The sequence below is a fragment of the Marmota monax genome, unplaced genomic scaffold (assembly GCF_021218885.2).
Source record: "Marmota monax isolate L192 unplaced genomic scaffold, Marmota_monax_Labrador192_F-V1.1 WCK01_AAM20220418_F8-fsc00147, whole genome shotgun sequence".
Taxonomy (NCBI): domain Eukaryota; kingdom Metazoa; phylum Chordata; class Mammalia; order Rodentia; family Sciuridae; genus Marmota; species Marmota monax.
Window position 1 is genome coordinate 2475753 of NW_026693552.1, and position 20165 is coordinate 2495917.

The 20165-nt window shown below is 35.6% G+C and overlaps 1 pseudogene; it reads left to right on the forward strand.

Annotated features, from left to right (window-relative positions):
* Positions 1 to 18303: 18303 nt before the first annotated feature.
* Positions 18304 to 19914, forward strand: LOC124102366 (N-lysine methyltransferase SMYD2-like; annotated as a pseudogene).
* The last annotated feature ends 251 nt before the right edge of the window (positions 19915 to 20165 follow it).

Consider the following 20165-nt stretch of genomic DNA (forward strand, 5'->3'; position numbering starts at 1 on the left):
TTAAAAAAAAAATCCCTATTCCTCAACAACAGAGGTATAATTCTGCTTGGTACCTTTAAAGCACATTTTAATTCAGTTTTGTGGTTTTAGTTAATCTTACTCTTTTTCTGCTTACTGCTCTTTCATTCTGTATCTCAACAAATGAGCTCCATTTGAATCTCATTTTTTTCTTGTATAATATAGCTTTTATTATTTTATTTTATTTGAGACACATCATATGCATTGAAAATGTTCTGATTTTTTAGGAAAGGCTTTGCATATTTACAATTTCTTAAAGTCAATAATTTATTCTATGTTGTGATTGTTGTCTAAATGATTTCTTTCCCTTTTGATTCATCCTTTAAATAAGAATAACATATACATGTTCAGTGTTTGTGAACTAACAAGTGTGAATTATCCCTTTAAGCCATGTCACAATCCAACAGTATTCCACCATGAGAAATAAATACCACCATGTAAATTTATTCTATAATGTGTTTATCAGGGTAGTTCTCTTGGTCTGCACAAACACTTCCTTCTACTACCATTTCCTAGTCCTCAGTGTTTAAAGAAGTGGACATCTGCAAAGATAATTTGCAATAAATTATATCTCTTGTCTATGAATAGTATATTAAATATCACTCCCAGAATTCACAACTATTGCAGCTTTTCTCATAAAGCTCTGCTTGACTTCACATACTGGATGTTCCAAGTAGCTTGTATTACAAACTGATACATCACTGAAATTTTAGGAAAGTACCTCTGAGTCTCTTCTAGAAGTATTAAATGAAAGTTCAATATTTTATCAGTGGGGGGTTTTTAATAGACAGGAATATTTAATTTTTTAAATAATGCCTCTTCATTGATAGTCTCAACTAAGGAAAGGAATAGCTCTATTAGTAAGACCCAGTATTGTAAAATGTGACAGATGAATTTCTAAAAGTTTAAATAGAAATTCCCTCATCCCTGAAGCTTCTAAAGTCATTCTTTAATTTTAAACAATGAATAGTTCTTTGTCTAAGAAAAACAGCATTATTAAATTATCTTCAGTAATTGAAAAGGAAGAATAGAGTTGCAGGAAGCCCAGAGTAAAATAATATCATATGAAGTAAACTGAACTTATCTTATAAATACCATATGTGTGGACTCTTTTGACAATGGCTTTTGTTGATTTAGTATGAGAGTAAAAGAACAGCAGCTTGTATCATTGTCTTGAACAGAGAGTCTATAACAATTTACAGAATTAGACATACCATTTGTTGTACTAGTCTTCACCAATAAAGTACTCCCTGTGTTATTTTTAATAACAACATATTTTTAATAAAAGGAGAAATGTTCGAGTTTGTTGCACTGTTTGGAAGCACATTTAAAAATCTATTTATCTGTCTGCCAAACTTGGAATTGGTCCTTGGTATATCCCTGTCCAATCCAAAGGCAGTGTGAATGTCAGACACCAAAAAGAGTTCTCTTTCTTTCATCTGCACATAAGTTAATGAATAACATTGTCTCTGGTATATTGAGACTCTAGGGGGAAATTATATTTCACATTTTGAGTTTGGAACTCTTTCAGTGTCTACTTGACCATTTATAAAAGGAACAAACCTATGGCATTTGGTAAAGTTGGAAAAAAAACCTGTCTCCAAAGTCCTTTATTGACTTTTTTTCTGAACTCTGCTTTTATTATAGTCATGCTCCAGAGATTCAGTACTTCAAGATGCCAATTTCTCCAATTCTTGCACCAAAAGCAAATATATAATGATTAAGTCAAAATCAAACCCCTAGTATGAATTGCTTCAATGATAACTCTCCATATTCCCCACAACTATTCTCCAGGAATGTTGATGAAAGATAAATATCCCACACAGTGAGGGAGCATGGAGTAAAGTAGATGTGACTTAAGATTTCATCTTTTCTTCTTATTGGACAAAATTTTAAAACTACTTAAATTCACAGTCCTCAATTTCTTACTCTATATTTACTATTGTGAAAATAAAGTGAAGAAACAACATATGGGAAAGTATTTGTACTTAATAAGCACTCAAAATATTTATTTATTTTAAATGATTTGTAATTTTAGAACTGGAAGTCTTGGGCAAGAGAATATTTAAGGCAATTAGTAAATATAAAATCTTTTTATATAATATGATTATATGATTCTCTTATACCAAAATTACCAAGATAAGACCACACTTACTTTTAAAAATTGAGAATCTTAAACAATTATTTTAGGTTAAGCCTCTGTCTACTTTTCAGTTCTAAGCATTATATACTCCAGTGTATTCAAGCAGTTCATCTAGAGTCATTAAAAAAATGGTCATAAAAAGAACTCAAGGAATACCTTAGACAGATGGAATGGAACCTTAAAGAGGATACGAGACAGCAAATCCAAACAGTGAAAGAACACATTGAAAGTGAATTACATAAACAGATAAAAGAAGAAGTTAAGCATCTTTATCAGGAGATAGAGATTATAAAAAAATCAAACAATGATTCTAGAAATGAAGGAAACGATAAACCAAATTAAAAACTCAATTGAGAGTATCACTAACAGAATGGAGCAAGTAGAAGCCAGAACGTCAGATAATGAAGACAAAATATATCATCTTGAAAAGAGTCTAGCCAACTCAGAAAGGCTGGTAAAAATCACAAGAAAAACATCCAAGAGATATGGGATAATATAAAAAAAACAAACTTACGAGTCATCGCGATAGAGGAAGGTACAGAGATTCAAACCAAGGGAATGAGTAACCTGTTGAATGAAATAATTACAGAAAACTTTCCAGAAATAAAAAAGGAAACGGATATACAAATTGTAGATGCATACAAGACACCGAGCACACAAAATCACAGTAGACCAATGCCAAGACACATTGTTATGAAGATATCCAATATACAGAACAAAGAGAAAATATTGAAAGCTACAAGAGAAAGGAGGCAGATTACATTCAGAGGTAAACCAATAAGGTTAACAACGGATTTTTCATCACAGACGCTGAAAGGGAGAAGATCCTGGAACAACGTATTTCAAACAATGAAAGACAATGGATGGCAACCAAGAATTCTGTATCCAGCAAAATTAAGCTTCAGGTACAACAACGAAATAAAAATCTTTCATGATAAACAAAAGCTAAAAGAATTTGCAGCCAGAAAACCAGCATTGCAAAGCATCTTGAGCAAAACACTACACAAGTAAGAAATGAAAAACAATAACCAAAACAATCAGTGGGAAGTGCCTCTGTAAAGACAGAGGGCGGGGGGAAAGCTAATCATGGAGAAACAAACTAATTTAAAAAAAAAAAAGAAGATAAATAATCAAACATGGCTGGAAGTACAAACCATATATCAATAGTAACTCTAAACATTAATGGCTTAAACTCTCCAATAAAGCGACATAGGCTGGTAACATGGATTAAAAAAAACAAATCCAACAATATGCTGCCTCCAGGAGACACATCTGATTGTAAAAGACATACACAGGCTGAAGGTGAAAGGTTGGGAAAAAATATACCATGCACACGGTCCTCATAAGCAAGCAGGGGTGGCCATCCTCATATCGAATAAAATCGACTTCAAGACTAAGTTAATCAAAAGGGATAAGGAAGGACATTATATACTGTTAAAAGGAGCCATTCACCAGCAAGACATAACAATTATCAATATTTATGCACCAAATAATGGTGCTGCAACGTTCATAAAACAAATTCTCCTCAAGTTCAAGAATCAAATAGACCACAACACAATAATTATGGGTGACTTCAACACACCTCTCTCACCATTGGACAGATCCTCCAAACAAAAGTTGAATAAAGAAACTATAGAACTCAATATCACAATCAATAACCTTGACTTAACTGACATATATAGATTATATCAATCATCATCAAGTGGATATACTTTTTTTCTCAGCAATACATGGATCCTTCTCAAAAATAGACCATATATTATGCCATAGGGCAACCCTCAGTAAATATAAAGGGGTGGAGATAATCATGCATTTTATCTGATCATAATGGAATGAAACTGGAAATCAATGATAAAAGAAGGAAGGAAAAATCCTACATCACATGGAAAATGAACAATATGTTACTGAATGATCAATGGGTTACAGAAGACATAAAGGAGGAAATCAAAAAATTCTTATAGATAAATGAAAATACAGACACAACATATCGGAATCTATGGGACACAATGAAAGCAGTTTTAAGAGGGAAATTCATTGCCTGGAGGTCATTCCTCAAAAAAAGGAAAAACCAACAAATAAATGAGCTCACACTTCATCTCAAAGCCCTAGAAAAGGAAGAGCAAAACAACAGCAAATGTAGCAGAAGGCAAGAAATAATTAAAATCAGAGAGGAAATCAACGAAATTGAAACAAAAGAAACTATTGAAAAAATTAACAAAACTAAAAGTTGGTTCTTCGAAAAAATAAATAAGATCGACAGACCCTTAGCCATGCTAACGAAGAGAAGAAGAGAGAGAACTCAAATCACTAATATACGGGATGAAAAAGGCAATATCACAACAGACACTACAGAAATACAGAAGACAATTAGAAATTATTTTGAAAACCTATATTCCAATAAAATAGAAGATAGTGAAGACATCGATAAATTCCTTAAGTCATATGATTTGCCCAGACTGAGTCAGGAGGATACTCACAACTTAAACAGACCTATAACAATGGATGAAATAGAAGAAGCAATCAAAAGACTACCAACCAAGAAAAGCCCAGGACCAGATGGGTATACAGCGGAGTTTTACAAAACCTTTAAGGAAGAATTATTACCAATACTTTTCAAGTTATTTAAGGAAATAGAAAAAGAGGGAGCTCTGCCAAATTCATTCTATGAGGCCAACATCACCCTGATTCCGAAACCAGACAAAGACACCTCAAAGAAAGAAAACTACAGACCAATATCTCTGATGGACCTAGATGCAAAAATCCTCAATAAAATTCTGGCGAATTGGATTCAAAGGAACATCAAAAAAATTGTGCACCATGATCAAGTAGGATTCATCCCTGGGATGCAAGGATGGTTCAATATACAGAAATCAATAAATGTTATTCACCACATCAATAGACTTAAAGATAAGAACCATATGATCATCTCGATAGACGCAGGAAAAGCATTCGACAAAGTACAGCATCCCTTTATGTTCAAAACATTAGAAAAACTAGGGATAACAGGAACTTACCTCGACATAGTAAAAGCTATCTATGCTAAGCCTCAGGCTAGCATCATACTGAATGGAGAAAAATTGAAGGCATTCCCTCTAAAATCTGGAACAAGAAAGGGATGCCCTCTATCACCACTTCTATTCAATATAGTTCTCGAAACACTGGCCAGAGCAATTAGACAGACGAAAGAAATTAAAGGCATAAAAATAGGAAAGGAAGAACTTAAATTATCACTATTTGCAGAGATGATTCTATACCTAGAAGACCCAAAAGGGTCTACAAAAAAACTACTAGAACTAATAAATGAATTCAGCAAAGTGGCAGGATATAAAATCAACACGCACAAATCAAAGGCATTTCTGTATATCAGCAACAAAACTTCTGAAACGGAAATGAGGAAGAACACTCCATTCACAATATCCTCAAAAAAAAATAAAATACTTGGGAATCAACCTAACAAAAGAGGTGAAAGATCTATACAATGAAAACTACAGAACCCTAAAAAGAGAAGTAGAAGAAGATCTTAGAAGATGAAAAAATATACCCTGTTCATGGATAGGCATAACTAACATCATCAAAATGGCGATATTACCAAAAGTTCTTTATAGGTTTAATGCAATGCCAATCAAAATCCCAATGGCATTTCTTGTACAAATAGATAAAGCAATCATGAAATTCATATGGAAAAATAAAAGACCCAGAATAGCAAAAGCAATTCTAAGCAGGAAGTGTGAATCAGGCGGTATAGCGATACCAGATTTCAAACTATATTACAGAGCAATAATAACAAAAACAGCATGGTACTGGTACCAAAACAGGCGGGTGGACCAATGGTACAGAATAGAGGACACAGAGACTAATCCACAAAGCTACAACTATCTTATATTTGATAAAGGAGCTAAAAGCATGCAATGGAGGAAGGATAGCATCTTCAACAAATGGTGCTGGGAAAACTGGAAATTCATATGCAACAAAATGAAACTGAGTCCCCTCCTCTCGCCATGCACAAAAGTTAACTCAAAGTGGATCAAGGAGCTAGATATCAAATCAGAGACTCTGCGTCTGATAGAAGAAAAAGTTGGCTACGATCTACATATTGTGGGGTCGGGCTCCAAATTCCTTAATAGGACACCCATAGCACAAGAGTTAATAACAAGAATTAACACATGGGACTTACTTAAACTGAAAAGTTTTTACTCAGCAAGAGAAACAATAAGAGAGGTAAATAGGGAGCCTACATCATGGGAACAAATCTTTACTCCTCACACTTCAGATAGAGCCCTAATATCCAGAGTATACAAAGAACTCAAAAAATTAGACAATAAGATAACAAATAACCCAATCAACAAATGGGCCAAGGACCTGAGCAGACACTTCTCAGAGGAGGACATACAATCAATCAACAAGTACATGAAAAAATGCTCACCATCTCTAGCAGTCAGAGAAATGCAAATCAAAACCACCCTAAGATACCATCTCACTCCAGTAAGATTGGCAGCCATTATGAAGTCAAACAACAACAAGTGCTGGCAAGGATGTGGGGAAAAGGGTACTCTTGTATATTGCTCGTGGGACTGCAAACTGGTGCGGCCAATTTGGAAAGCAGTATGGAGATGTCTTGGAAAGCTGGGAATGGAACCACCATTTGACCCAGCTATTGCCCTTCTCGGACTATTCCCAGAAGACCTTAAAAGAGCATACTACAGGGATACTGCCAAATCAATGTTCATAGCAGCACAATTCACAACTGCTAGACTGTGGAACGAACCCAGATGCCCTTCAATAGATGAATGGATAAAAAAAATGTGGCATTTATACACCATGGAGCATTACGCAGCACTAAAAAATGACAAAATCATGGAATTTGCAGGGAAATGGATGGCACTAGAGCAGATTATGCTTAGTGAAGCTAGCCAATCCCTAAAAAACAAATACCAAATGTCTTCTTTGATATAATGAGAGCAACTAAGAACAGAGCAGGGAGGAAGAGCAGGAAGAAAAGATTAACATTAACAGATACATGAGGTGGGAGGGAAAGGGAGAGAAAAGGGAAATTGCATGGTAATGGAGGGAGACCCTCATTGTTATACAAAATTACATATAAGAGGGGAATGGGAAAATAAACAAGGAGAGAAATGAATTACAGTAGATGGGGTAGAGAGAGAAGACGGGAAGGGACGGGAGGGGGGATAGTAGAGGATAGGAAAGGTAGCAGAATACAACAGTTACTAATAGGGCATTATGGAAAAATGTGGATGTGTAACCGATGTGATTCTGCAATCTGTATTTGGGGTAAAATTGGGAGTTCATAACCAACTCGAATCTAATGTATGAAATATGATATGTCAAGAGCTTTGTAATGTTTTGAACAACCAATAAAAAAATAAATGAAACACTAAAAAATAAAAGAAAAAGCAATATACAATTGAAAGAAAATACATAACAGAATAGTGAATCACATCACTGGATAATGAAGGAAAAGCTTCATGAAAGTATATTAAATAGTACACAATGTCTCTGTGGCAAGCAGAAAAAATCTTGCCTGTCAAAAGAAAAAAAGAAGAAGATATTAATAGACATTAATGGATTTTCCAACCAAATTCTATAGTCAGAGTCTGAAAACATTACTTTGTTTGCAGCACATAAGAAAAATCCAGGGGTTGTTGTTCAGACATACAGTAGTTGCCTAGCATGTGTGAAGCACTTGGTTGGATTCTCAGCACCATAAATAAATAAATAAATGTCCATCAAAAACCAATAAAAATATTTTTAAAAAGAGATAAGTGGAAAAAGAATATGTGGCATATATACACAATGGAGTATTATTCAGACATAAAGAAAATCCAGGGATTTTATCACATTATTGTGGATATTTTTTCTTTTATGACAAATCAAAAGTAACAATGTTTCTTAAGAGTTGCAATATGAATTTGAAACCATATCAATGACTTCTTACATTAAAATTTACTAGTCTATTTTGCACCTTGGGGATCTTTTATTTAATAATAGGTAACATATGTGCATTGTATTTGGAAACTATTTGCTCATTAGTTTATGCAGCTCATCCAGTGTTAAGCCATTTTCTTACACAATATGAAAAATTTGTTCACTAATGCCAGGGGTAATCTCATCAAAAAATTTTTAAGTATTGAGAAGCTGTCAGATCACATAAAATATGTAAAGATCTCATCTTCATTTGAAAGTTCAAATTTTATCATTGACAATAAATACTGACAGTTGTTTTCCTTGAAATGATAGGCTCACTTTGTTTTTCAGCAAAAGTCTGTCAAATACTCAACTATGAATAAATGTATTTGTCTAGTGGTCTTTGTTTTCAGACAAAAAAAAAAGGTATTATCTGTAAAAAGTTTAGGTAACAAAGCAATTGCATTAACATTTTGCCTCAAAACAACCATTAGAACCAATATTAGCAAAGCATTTCATGTGTAAGTACCATTTCAATATATAGAATATTTAAAAATTTGTACCCAAGGACCACAATTTAATAAAATTAATATGTTCTACCTCACCAAGAAAATTCTTACTTACTTTTTTATAATAAAAAGTTTATTTAAAAATCACATACACACACACACAAAGAAATGTAGGTGCTGCATACAATGGTAGATTTAATGCAAACATTGATTTCCACTTTCTCAAAAAATACTTATATAATTATTATATCCAGAACTTAGCTTACATTTCTGTGTGTGTGTGATTTTTAAATAAACTTTTTATTATAATATGTATTATTCTTATAATAATTATTTTCTAAAAATCTATGGGTTCTGGTCATGACGTACACAGTGACTAGCACGTTTTGGTGCCACAGACTTTATTTGTTCTTGTACATCAGTGGTTTTAACACCACTGTGTGAATGTCTGCACAAAATAGAAAAGGCAAACAGAAATAAGTGGTATTATAAAAACAGTCTTTAAATCACAAACCTGCTAAAAGCATCCCAGGGATCCCAGGGTTCTGTGGACCAAACTCTGAGAACTACGGGACTTATTCATCCATTATGTAAGAGAAACAGCCAGATATGCTTTATGCACCCAGGTACATACACAAGTATTTAACTCTACAAGTATTTAACTCTCACTTTCCATTTCCCCCATCCTTCCTGAACAAAGACACGAGTATTAAAAGTTATTGTTCTCTCAGGGAATTAAAACTGATCTAATTTTCTTATATTAGTTCACATAGTTTTCAGACTAATTACCACAACTGAGCACTCCGCTTTGTAAATCTCTTCTTTCTATGTCCCTAAATATAATAGGAAGATTTTCCAGGTTCATCCTCTAAGAAACTCTGGACCTGCTCTGATTTGTAAAAGCCCCTGCTTTGTGTAGATTTGGCCCCACATTGCCATTTGCCATAATCATTGAGCTAACCTTCCCCATTCTCTTCTACTGAACCATATTTTTGGTATAGTGCTTTTGAAAATCTGAGTTACTTCTTCATCATTACTGTTTGATTTGTTCTTTGTTTCTGTTATTTTATGTTTCTCATACAAATAATCATATAAGTATTTTTGAAGAAAGTGGAAGTCAACATTTTCATTAAATCTATCATTGTATCCAGCACTTAGCTTACATTTCTCTCTCTCTCTCTCTCTCTCTCTCTCTCTCTCTCTCTCTCTCTGTGTGACTTTTAAATAAACTTTTTATTATAACGTGCATGGTACATCACAAGTATATATCACTGTAATTAGAAAAGAAGCCTGAACAATTGTATATGAATAGGTTCCTTTATGTCTTGAACCCAAAGAAATTAAATTTATATCTAGAAATTACTAGAAATTAGAAATTACTTTTATATCTAACATCATAATGTATTTATTCAGTTATATTGCCTACTTTTAACCTTTATTAGACTTTATGTAAGTGGATACATGCAGTGTATATTCCATTTAATGAAGCTCTTCTTACTCAAATTTATTTTTGTGATACTCTCTCATTCTGTTGGGTGTAACAATATTTGTACACACTATTGCTGTGTAATATTCCCATTGATAGACTTTTTATTCATAGTTCTAATGATGGGTTTTTGAGCTGTGTCTAATGACAATACCATATGGATAATGCTGCTATGGAAATTCTTGTTAATGACTTTTCATGCACATGAAATTACATTTATTTGGCTATGTCTACAAGTAATATATCTTTCTCATAGGTAATGTACATTTTAGTTAAATGAAATCCTAAAAATTTAAGAGATTTTGAATAAAAAGTCATTGAAATATTAAACAAAGAATGTCTTAAGTCTTTGTGTGGTCATTCTTCACAATTTCTCTCATACAGGGAAAAGAGTACTTTTGCTTTAACTTATAGAGAAAAATTTTTAAACACAGAAGTTTTCCAAATAAAGTTATAGCAGGATGGTATGAGCTAAGAATTATAAAATGATTTTCACTGAGATGTCACAAATATAAAATCTAAAATGAAAATTAATTAGTATAGAATACCTCCTCTGAAAGATGAACAAATACTAAAAAAGTATCTTTATGCTCCAAGATACTTATTTACTGCATTTAGTATCAGGAAACTCAAGCAATAAAATGCTTATTGACTTGGGAGTTTGTACTCTAGAAGAAGAATTCACACTAGTAGGGAACATTGTCTAAGCATTCTTATATGCAGTTCATTTATGAACTTAACTGAACTGAAATTATGTTCAGAGACTATATTGCTAATTTTGTTTTCCTTTGACATTATTTTCTTTTGCCATTATGTCCCTTCTCCCACCCCCATCTTTGCAATATATCATCTCAATGTCATCAAATCATTCACTGAAGGTTTCGTATAATTTTTATTACTCAAGAGATAAGAGGAGGAATATTAAATCCCAACTAATAATAAAACTAAAGTACAGAAATTGTGACATTGTCCATCAATTTTTATGATGTTGACTTCTGTTAAAAATATATATATCTTTCTCTAATTCATGACATTCTCTTATTAGCTAAAACCTACCATTTTCACTATCTTTGCTTTCCTCTTTAAAGGAGGTCACTCATTTTCACATTTTTTTCCATCATCATAAAGAAAGTTTGGAAGTCTTCACATGCCTTTGGTTCTATACTGACCACTAACAGTCTTATTAAATTCCAAAAATATCCCTCCTTTTTTATCCTTGTCACAATTATTGACTAACTTTAGAATCACAACTTGATATATTTAAAAGATTATTGTACCCAACTTTCTTCTTACTCTCACAAGCCACCATCATCAGAACAAAGGGGAATGAAGGTAAAGGAAAGACAGTAGAATGAATCTGACATAGCTTTTCCATGTTCATATAGGAATACACCAACAGTGAAACTCCACATCATGTACAGCCATAAGAAAGGGATCCTAATTACAGTATTATTCTCCATGTACGCGTAATATGTCAAAATATTCTCTACTGCCATGTATGTCTAAAAAGAACAAATAACATATAGATAGATATACCAAAGCTATATATATATCATGCATAACTATAAACATAGGTAGACTCACAGGTAAGATCCTGTAATTTAATGCTTTTTTTAAAATTAATTTTCTACTTTGGCAAAATTTTCATGTTGCCACAAAGCAAGTGAATTTTCTTCCACATACTGAAATATTTTACTTTTTTATTCTAATTTGTTATATATGACAGAAGAATGCATTATAATTCATATTACACATACAGAGCACAAAATTTTTCAATCTTTGGTTGTATACAAAATATATTCACACTATTCATGTCTTTATATATGTACTTAGGGTAATGACGTCCATCTCATTTCACCATCTTTTTTACCCCCATGCACCCACCTTTCCCCTCCCTCCCCTTTGCCCTATCTAAAGTTCCTCTAATCCTCCCATGCTCTTGCTCCCAACCCCACTATGAATCAACCTCCTTATATCTGGGGCTGGGGCTATAGCTCAGTGGTAGAGCACTTGTGTCACACATGTGAGGCACTGGGTTCAATCCTCAGCACCACATAAAAATATATAAATAAATAAAATGAAGGTATTGTGTACATCTACATTAAAAATCAATTATTAAAAAAAACCTCCTTATATCAGAGAAAACATTCAATATTTGGTTTTGGGGGGTTGGCTAACTTCACTTAGCATTATATTCTCCAACTCCACTTACCTACAAATGCCATGATTTTATTCTCTTTTAATGCTGAGTATTATGCCACTGTGCATATATACTACATTTAAAAAAAAAATCATCTGCTGAAGGGCATCTAGGTTGGTTCCACAGTTTAGCTATTATGAATTGTGCTGTTATAAATATTGATGTGGCTGTGTCCCTATAGTATGCTGTTTTTAAATCCTCTGGGTATAGACTGAGGAGTGAGAATGCTGGGTCAAATGGTAGTTTCATTCCCAGTTTTTCAAGGAATCTCCATACTGCTTTCCATATTGGCTGCACCAATTTGCAGTCCCACCAGCAATGTACGAGTGTGTCTTTTTCCCCACATTCTTGCCAACACTTGTTGTTGTTTGTATTCTTAATAGCTGCCATTCTCTCTGGAGTGAGATGATATCTTAGAGTAGTTTTGATTTGTATTTCTCAAATTGCTAGAGATGTTGAACATTTTTTCAATATTGTTGATTAATTGTATATCATCTTCTGAGAAGTGTCTGTTCAGGTCCTCAGCTCATTTACTGTTTGGGTGATTTGATTTCAGTGTTTAGCTTTTTGAGTTATTTATATATCCTAGAGACTAGTGCTTTATCTGATGTACAAGTGGTAAATTTTTGTTCCCAATATGTAGGTTCTCTATTCACCTTACTTATTGTTTCTTTTGCTGAGAAGAATCTTTTTAGTTTTGAATCCATCCCATTTATTGATTCTTGATTTTAGTTCTTGCACTATAGGAGTCATATTAGGGAAGCTGTAGCCTAATCTGACATGATGAAGATTTGGCTCTACTTTTTCTTCTATTAGATACAGGGTCTTTGGTTTTCAAAATATATTGTGACCAAAAGATATTGTGAATATTGTGATCAAAATATCCAACAAGAACAACTTAGAGGAGAAAGAGTTTATATTGACTCATGGTTTCACAGATTTAGATCATGGTGGGCCAATTCCATTGCTTTGGGCCCAAGGTGAGGCCACACACATCATGATGGAAGTGTATGTTTGTGGAGTGCTGCTCACTTAATGGCAGTCATAAAGCAGACACAGTGTCTGGAATGAGGCCTCAGGGAAAATAACCTACTTCCTGGACATGAACCAAGTGACCTACTTGTCCTACCATGTCCACTTACTAATAGTTATATCGTGTAAGTACAAACTAGGATGGACTGACTAGATTACAGTTCTCATAATCCAATTATTATGCCTCTGAATTAATTCCTACACTAACAGAGGAGTTTGGAGGGGGGACACCTCATATCCAAACCATAACATTCTGCCCCTGATCCTCAAAGCTCACGTCCATCTCATAATAAAAGTACATTTAGTCCATCTCCAAGAGTTCTATAATCTCAACAGTTCCTGCACTGTCCTAAAGTCAAAATTTTGAAACCAAAGGTGAACTCTTGGCTGTGAGGCTTTATAAAAATCAACACATAAAATGTCCCAAAATAAAATGGGTCTGAGTAAATCTGTCTATTCCAAAAGGAAAGAAGGGGGGCATATAAGAAGGGATGGTACTAAAACTAAACTAAAATGCAACTGGGCAAAAAGGCCCTGTAGCTCTTCATCAAGCATCTAGGTTACATTGTAGTAAGATGTTCTCTCCAGAGGGTTGGGGCAGTCCTGCTCCTTTGGCCTTGGAAGTTGCAGATCACATGGCTTCTCTTTTGGCCTACCTCTCTAGTCAGCAAGCAATTTCTTTCTGTACACAGTCCACATTACTGGCATCTCTTAATTCCTTGATCTCTGTTTCAGCTTTTGTTTCACTTTTACAATTCTATGCATCTACCTCTCAGGGGCAGCTTGCAGGGATTCTGACCTTGCTACAATTTGCCTGGCCTACCATGCATTTCCTTTGAAATCTCAGTAGAAGCCTTCAGGACCCTCTAACTACAGCATTCTACTGCAGAAATAGCAGCAGGTGTATGATGCCAAGGTCTGCCAACAGCTTGAGCATTAGCTAGTCCCACTAAGATCATAGCTGCAATTACCTCTGAGTGCCAGGGTGGTTGAGCACACTTTTAAATTTTCTTTGCTGTGACCAAAATGAATCCTTGGAAAATAGCTTTTTCAGTTCCCCTATGAAGGTAGGGTTCCCCCAAGGTATCTTGAGCAAAATTTCATTTCCAAACCCTTGAGCCTACAATGGTGTGGTCTTTCAAATTCCTGGGATCTCCTCAAGCCATCACTTTTTCTCTGTACCAAGTACTTCTCCTTAGTGGTTGGCAATGCCTTCAATAACCACACCTTCCTTGGCCCCAGTTTTACAGCCACTTTTCTCACCAAACTGCAAGTTTCTAACATCCTTGGGCTCTAGAATCTGCTTCACATTGTCATAGTGAACTAACTAAAAACTGCAAGCAAAATCCATGCCATAGCCCAAATGCTGTGCTACCTTGAAATTTCCTCTTCCAGATTAATTAGTCCATCACTTTTAAACTCAGCCTCACACAAATTCTCAGGAATGTAACATAAATGCCTCTTGTCTTATTCCCAATAGAGTCCTCATTTTCCTCTGAAACTTCATAAGCATGGTTTTTACTGTCTGCATTTCTGTCAGCCAGCATTCTGGTTTTCTGAACTCCCATCCGAATCACCCATTAAGCTCTGCCTACATTTTATGTCTTCTCCAGTTTGAATCTCCAAACTTTCCTAATCATTACCAAAGGCTTCTGAACTAAACACTTAAGTTAATCACAGCAATCAGTACCCACAATCAATCCCACTTCTCAATTTCTAAGGTTAACTTTTCTTTGCTGTGACCAAAATACATTACAAGAAAAATTGAGGGGAGAAAAAGTTTATTTTGGCCCATGGTTTCAGAGGTTTAGTTAATGGCAGACTGACTCCAGTGTTCTGGGTCCAAGGTGAAGCAGAAGGGTAAGACAGAGGAGCCCTACTTACCTTTTGGTGACCAAAAAGCAGAGAGAGAGGGAAAGGGGGGCCTCAGTGACTCATCTCCTCCAGCCATGCCCCATCTACATACAGTTATTATCCAGTGAGTCCACATAGCCTAGGAGAGACTGGCTAGGTTATATCTCCCACAATCCAATGAGTTTACCTCTGAATATCCTTCATTAACACAGGAGTTTTAGAACACCTCATATCCAAACCGTAACAAATCTATTTAAATCATGCCACTAAACTCAAACTTCAAGCCACCCATTTGCTATCTCTTTGTAAATTTCATGGTCTTCTGGTTGCTTCATGCATTCATTTTAGTTTATTTTGCTCATAGCTCAGCTCTACATTCACTAGAACCTCACACTCCCATGACCTTCCAACACACACAATGTTGCCAATTCTCAACTCTGGTTCAAACCAATGGTCTATTTGTATTGTCTGGATAAAATTACATAATCTGGAAAAACTGATACTTTCTAACCTCAAGTAGACCCTCAAATGTTACTTGATGTTTTTTTTTCCCCTAATTTCTGGTTGTTTAAATTTTCTCTTTTCTTATTTGACTAGTCTCAACCACTTCCTTTCATTCAGACAAACAAACCAAACCAAACAAACAACATAAACTATCCAATTTTAAAAAAATGAACACTTGAGACAGGCTTGAACATAACCATAGGGTCATGATTCCCAGCATCTTTCCCTATGGTCTCAGAGGAATCTGTGCTTCATCTTAAGCCAAGGTAATCCTACCCATTTTTATCATTACCCAGTAATCTCTTCATTTTCTTCTAAAACTTGTAACCTTGTTATCCTCTTTTTTTTTAACCCTCACTGCTTGTTTCTGTCAGTCATCCTAGACATTTGAAAGAAAACTATATATATATTAAAGAGTGATCAGAAGAATTATGCAGTGGAGAAACATGAAAATCATCAACTTGACCAGGTAACCAAAGTCATAATATGATGTAATTAAAATAGCACTATCATTATTTTTAATTATCTTGGAAAAATAATTGGATTGTCATTGGATTATCACCAGAAAAAAATAATCCAATCTGTGTATGCAAGTTTCTGTTTTCAAAGATGCCCTTTGGAATTCCTCTGGAGGAGATGGAGTGGAGAAGCTCACGGTAGTCCAGGATTGCAACAAATCCATGTATCTCAACACAGAAACAAGAGGCAGTATGGGATTCCTTTCTAAGAAAAAACACTGATTCCAGTTAAGGCTCTCATAACAACAATGAAATCCTCCTTGAAACTTTCAGTGGTTCAGCTGGAAGAATCTAAATAGGTTGAGGAGAACATACTCCTAGAGGAGTGAACCAGCAAGGGGTGTAGAGGCCAAGTATGACATGGAATGCATCCACACAGGGGAAAGGGCAGCAGCAGCAAAAGAAAACTGGTAATGCATTAGGGGTTGATGCAGTTTGGATCATTTTAGAGTACTGAAATGAGCATATCAAACTTGATGGTGATAAATGTTTTTCAGTGTTTTTCTTGCAAGAATAACTGATAGGGATCCATGTGGGAGATTCAAACTATACCTAGGAACTGGCAATAACTTATTTTTGGCCAACATAGTATTTTTTTTATCCAATTCATAAGTACAAGAAAAAATATAACTTGATCATAACGACTTCCAACTGTTTTCAAAGATACTTTACTTGATATTTGAAAGTCACTGAAGATTGAATAAAGCACTCCACAAAACATTATCTAATAGGACCACACAGCTCCTTAAAATACATTTTGTCTCCTGTCTCCAAGCAATTCTCTACTTAAGGAATTCAAAGAGCTTATTTCCCTTTTTGTGGTATTTGGCTTCATCTTGTGTTTACATTTGACAAAAACTCTAATTATAAAGCAGAACTAAATAAGTTGTATTGAAGAATCATCACCAATGGAACTTCTAAAATTGTTTTATTTGGTCATTCAACATTTTTTATAACACTTATGAATACCTTTCCTAAATGGGAAGTTTTCTAAAATTACAGTTAAAAATGAATAAGAAAGTGAATGTCATGAACTAATAATCTTTTAAAATTCAAATTATTCCTTAATGTATTTTTCTTTCTGATTCATGTTTTTCTATAACATTAGAAATCTATACATTTCTTATTTTTTTAAATTTTCTACAAAATCACATCTTCCTATACTACAACATTTAAAATTTTGTATATTTTGTGCCTTTATGAAAGTTCAGCCACTATCCATACCCAATTTCTGGACTAAATAAAAGGGTGGGTGCTCAGATACTTTCACGAATGCATCCTTAAATTATAAATCTCATTTTTTTCTGTGGCAAATATTTCAGCAAGTGGTTATTAATTTTATATTTATGTTGTACCTTTCTCCTTTCTATTCCCATTCATCCATCACCTCGGAAGTCTTTCTTTTATGTACAGATCTCATTAAACACTGAAGCAGTTTACTATTTTTCAAAAAGAAAATAAACTCAAAGAAAGCAAGAACCTAGAAAAATGGTATGACAGCACTAAATGTTATTCTTTCATATTGGCATTTATATACTAAGAAGGCTCTCTGGTCAGCATAGTGGATATTCTGGTTTTGTTACTATGCAATAGGGAATTCATATCCTTTCTCACTGCGTTACTTATGTGTTCCTTGGTGTTGGTACAATGTATCAGATGACATAGTTCCTGTATGGAAATGGATAAAAATGCCAAATAACACTTACTAAGGGATAAATATGTACAAACAGAAGCTCGATTTTGTGTCTGCTTCAGATGTTATATGATTGTGAAATTAACAAAAATAGTATGAAGTTGGACCTAATTTGACCCTTATCTCACTCTGTTATAGTCACTCAGCTTTAAATGAAATCTACTTATTCTCTTTGCTTCAAAGCCTTCTTCCAGTTGTTTAGCCACATCATATCGTCTGCTCCCACAGGGCTTTTGCACATGCTAGTCCCAGTTCTAAAAAATCTTCCTTTCCGTCCCTTCCGGGGCGCGGGCGGCCGCGGCGTCTCGGGCGGCTTCCCACCCCGCCCCCCGCAGCTCAGGGTGACGCGTCTCCAATAACAGCTCGCGGGGAGCCGCAGCCCGGGCACAGCGGCGCCGGCGCCCCTTCGCGCGCGCCCGCCCGCCCGCCCGCTGCCACCATGAGGGCCGAGGGCCATGGCGGCCTGGAGCGGTTCTGCAGCCCGGGTAAGGGCAGTGGGCTGCGGGCCCTGCAGCCCTTCCAGGTGGACTTGCTCTTCTCCTGCCCGGCTTACGCCTACGTGCTCACGGTCAATGAGCGGGGCAACCACTGCGAGTACTGCTTCGCCAGGAAAGAAGGATTGTCGAAATGTGGAAGATGCAAGCAGGCATTTTACTGCAGTGTGGAGTGTCAGAAAGAAGATTGGCCCATGCACAAGCTGGAGTGTTCTCCCATGGTTGTTTTTGGGGAAAACTGGAGTCCTTCAGAGACTGTGAGGCTAACAGCGAGGATTCTGGCCAAACAGAAAATCCACCCAGAGAGAACACCTTCAGAGAAACTGTTAGCTGTGAAAGAGTTTGAATCACATCTGGATAAGCTAGACAATGAGAAGAAGGATTTGATTCAGAGTGACATTGCTGCTCTCCATCAGTTCTACTCCAATCACCTCGAGTTCCCTTTCCACAGCAGCCTCGTAGTACTCTTTGCACAGGTTAACTGTAATGGCTTCACAATGGAAGATGAAGAGCTTTCTCATTTGGGATCTGCGATATTTCCTGATGTTGCGTTGATGAATCATAGCTGTTGCCCCAATGTCATTGTGACCTACAAGGGGACCCTGGCGGAAGTAAGAGCTGTACAGGAAATCAGTCCTGGAGAAGAGGTATTTACCAGCTATATCGACCTCCTGTACCCAACAGAAGACAGAAATGATCGGCTGAGAGATTCTTACTTTTTTACTGTGAGTGCCAGGAGTGCACCACAAAAGACAAGGATACAGCCAAGGTGGAAATCCGCAAGCTCAGCGACCCCCCAAAAGCAGAAGCCATCCGTGACATGGTCAGATATGCGCGCAACGTCATTGAGGAATTCCGGAGGGCCAAGCACTACAAATCCCCTAGTGAGCTGCTGGAGATCTGCGAGCTCAGCCAGGAGAAGATGAGCTCGGTGTTTGAGGATAGTAATGTATATATGTTGCACACGATGTACCAGGCCATGGGGGTCTGCTTGTGCATGCAGGACTGGGAAGGAGCCCTGAGATACGGTCAGAAGATCATTAAGCCCTACAGTAAGCACTATCCCTTGTACTCCCTCAATGTGGCCTCCATGTGGTTGAAGCTGGGAAGACTGTACATGGGCCTGGAAAACAAAGCTGCCGGAGAGAAAGCCCTGAAGAAGGCCATTGCAATCATGGAAGTAGCTCATGGCAAAGATCATCCATATATTTCTGAGATAAAACAAGAAATTGAAAGCCACTGAAATTGCATCATTTCAGTTTTCATTCAGAAACCTTAAAGGATTTGAATATTTCAGATCTTATGCACCACTCCAGCATTTCTATAAACTAATTGGAATGAGAACACTTCTTGCACTTCAACCTTGCACATGCCATACTTTGAGGGTGTTCTTGATAGTTCACCATAATATTAATTTTGAATGCTTTCTTTTTTCTAAGAGGTAATGGCATGGTTTCATATAATATATACTGTGGACACACCGAGTTTTTAAAAATGCATTTATTTTTGCCTTCATGCCTATTGTAACATCCTGAACAAATTTGACTGATGTAAAAGAATAAAGATAGAGTACTCGAAAATAAAATAAAATAAAATAAAAAATCTTCCTTTCATATATACACACAACTGGTAAGTATTTGTTCATCTTTGTAACACCAGTTCAATGATTTATTTCATCAGAGAAATCTTATATGACACTTTAATTATGTAAAGTGTCTTTGCTATTCATTTTTACATGCTCTGTCTTTCTGGCATTAATTCCAGCATAATATTTACATGAATATATAATTAA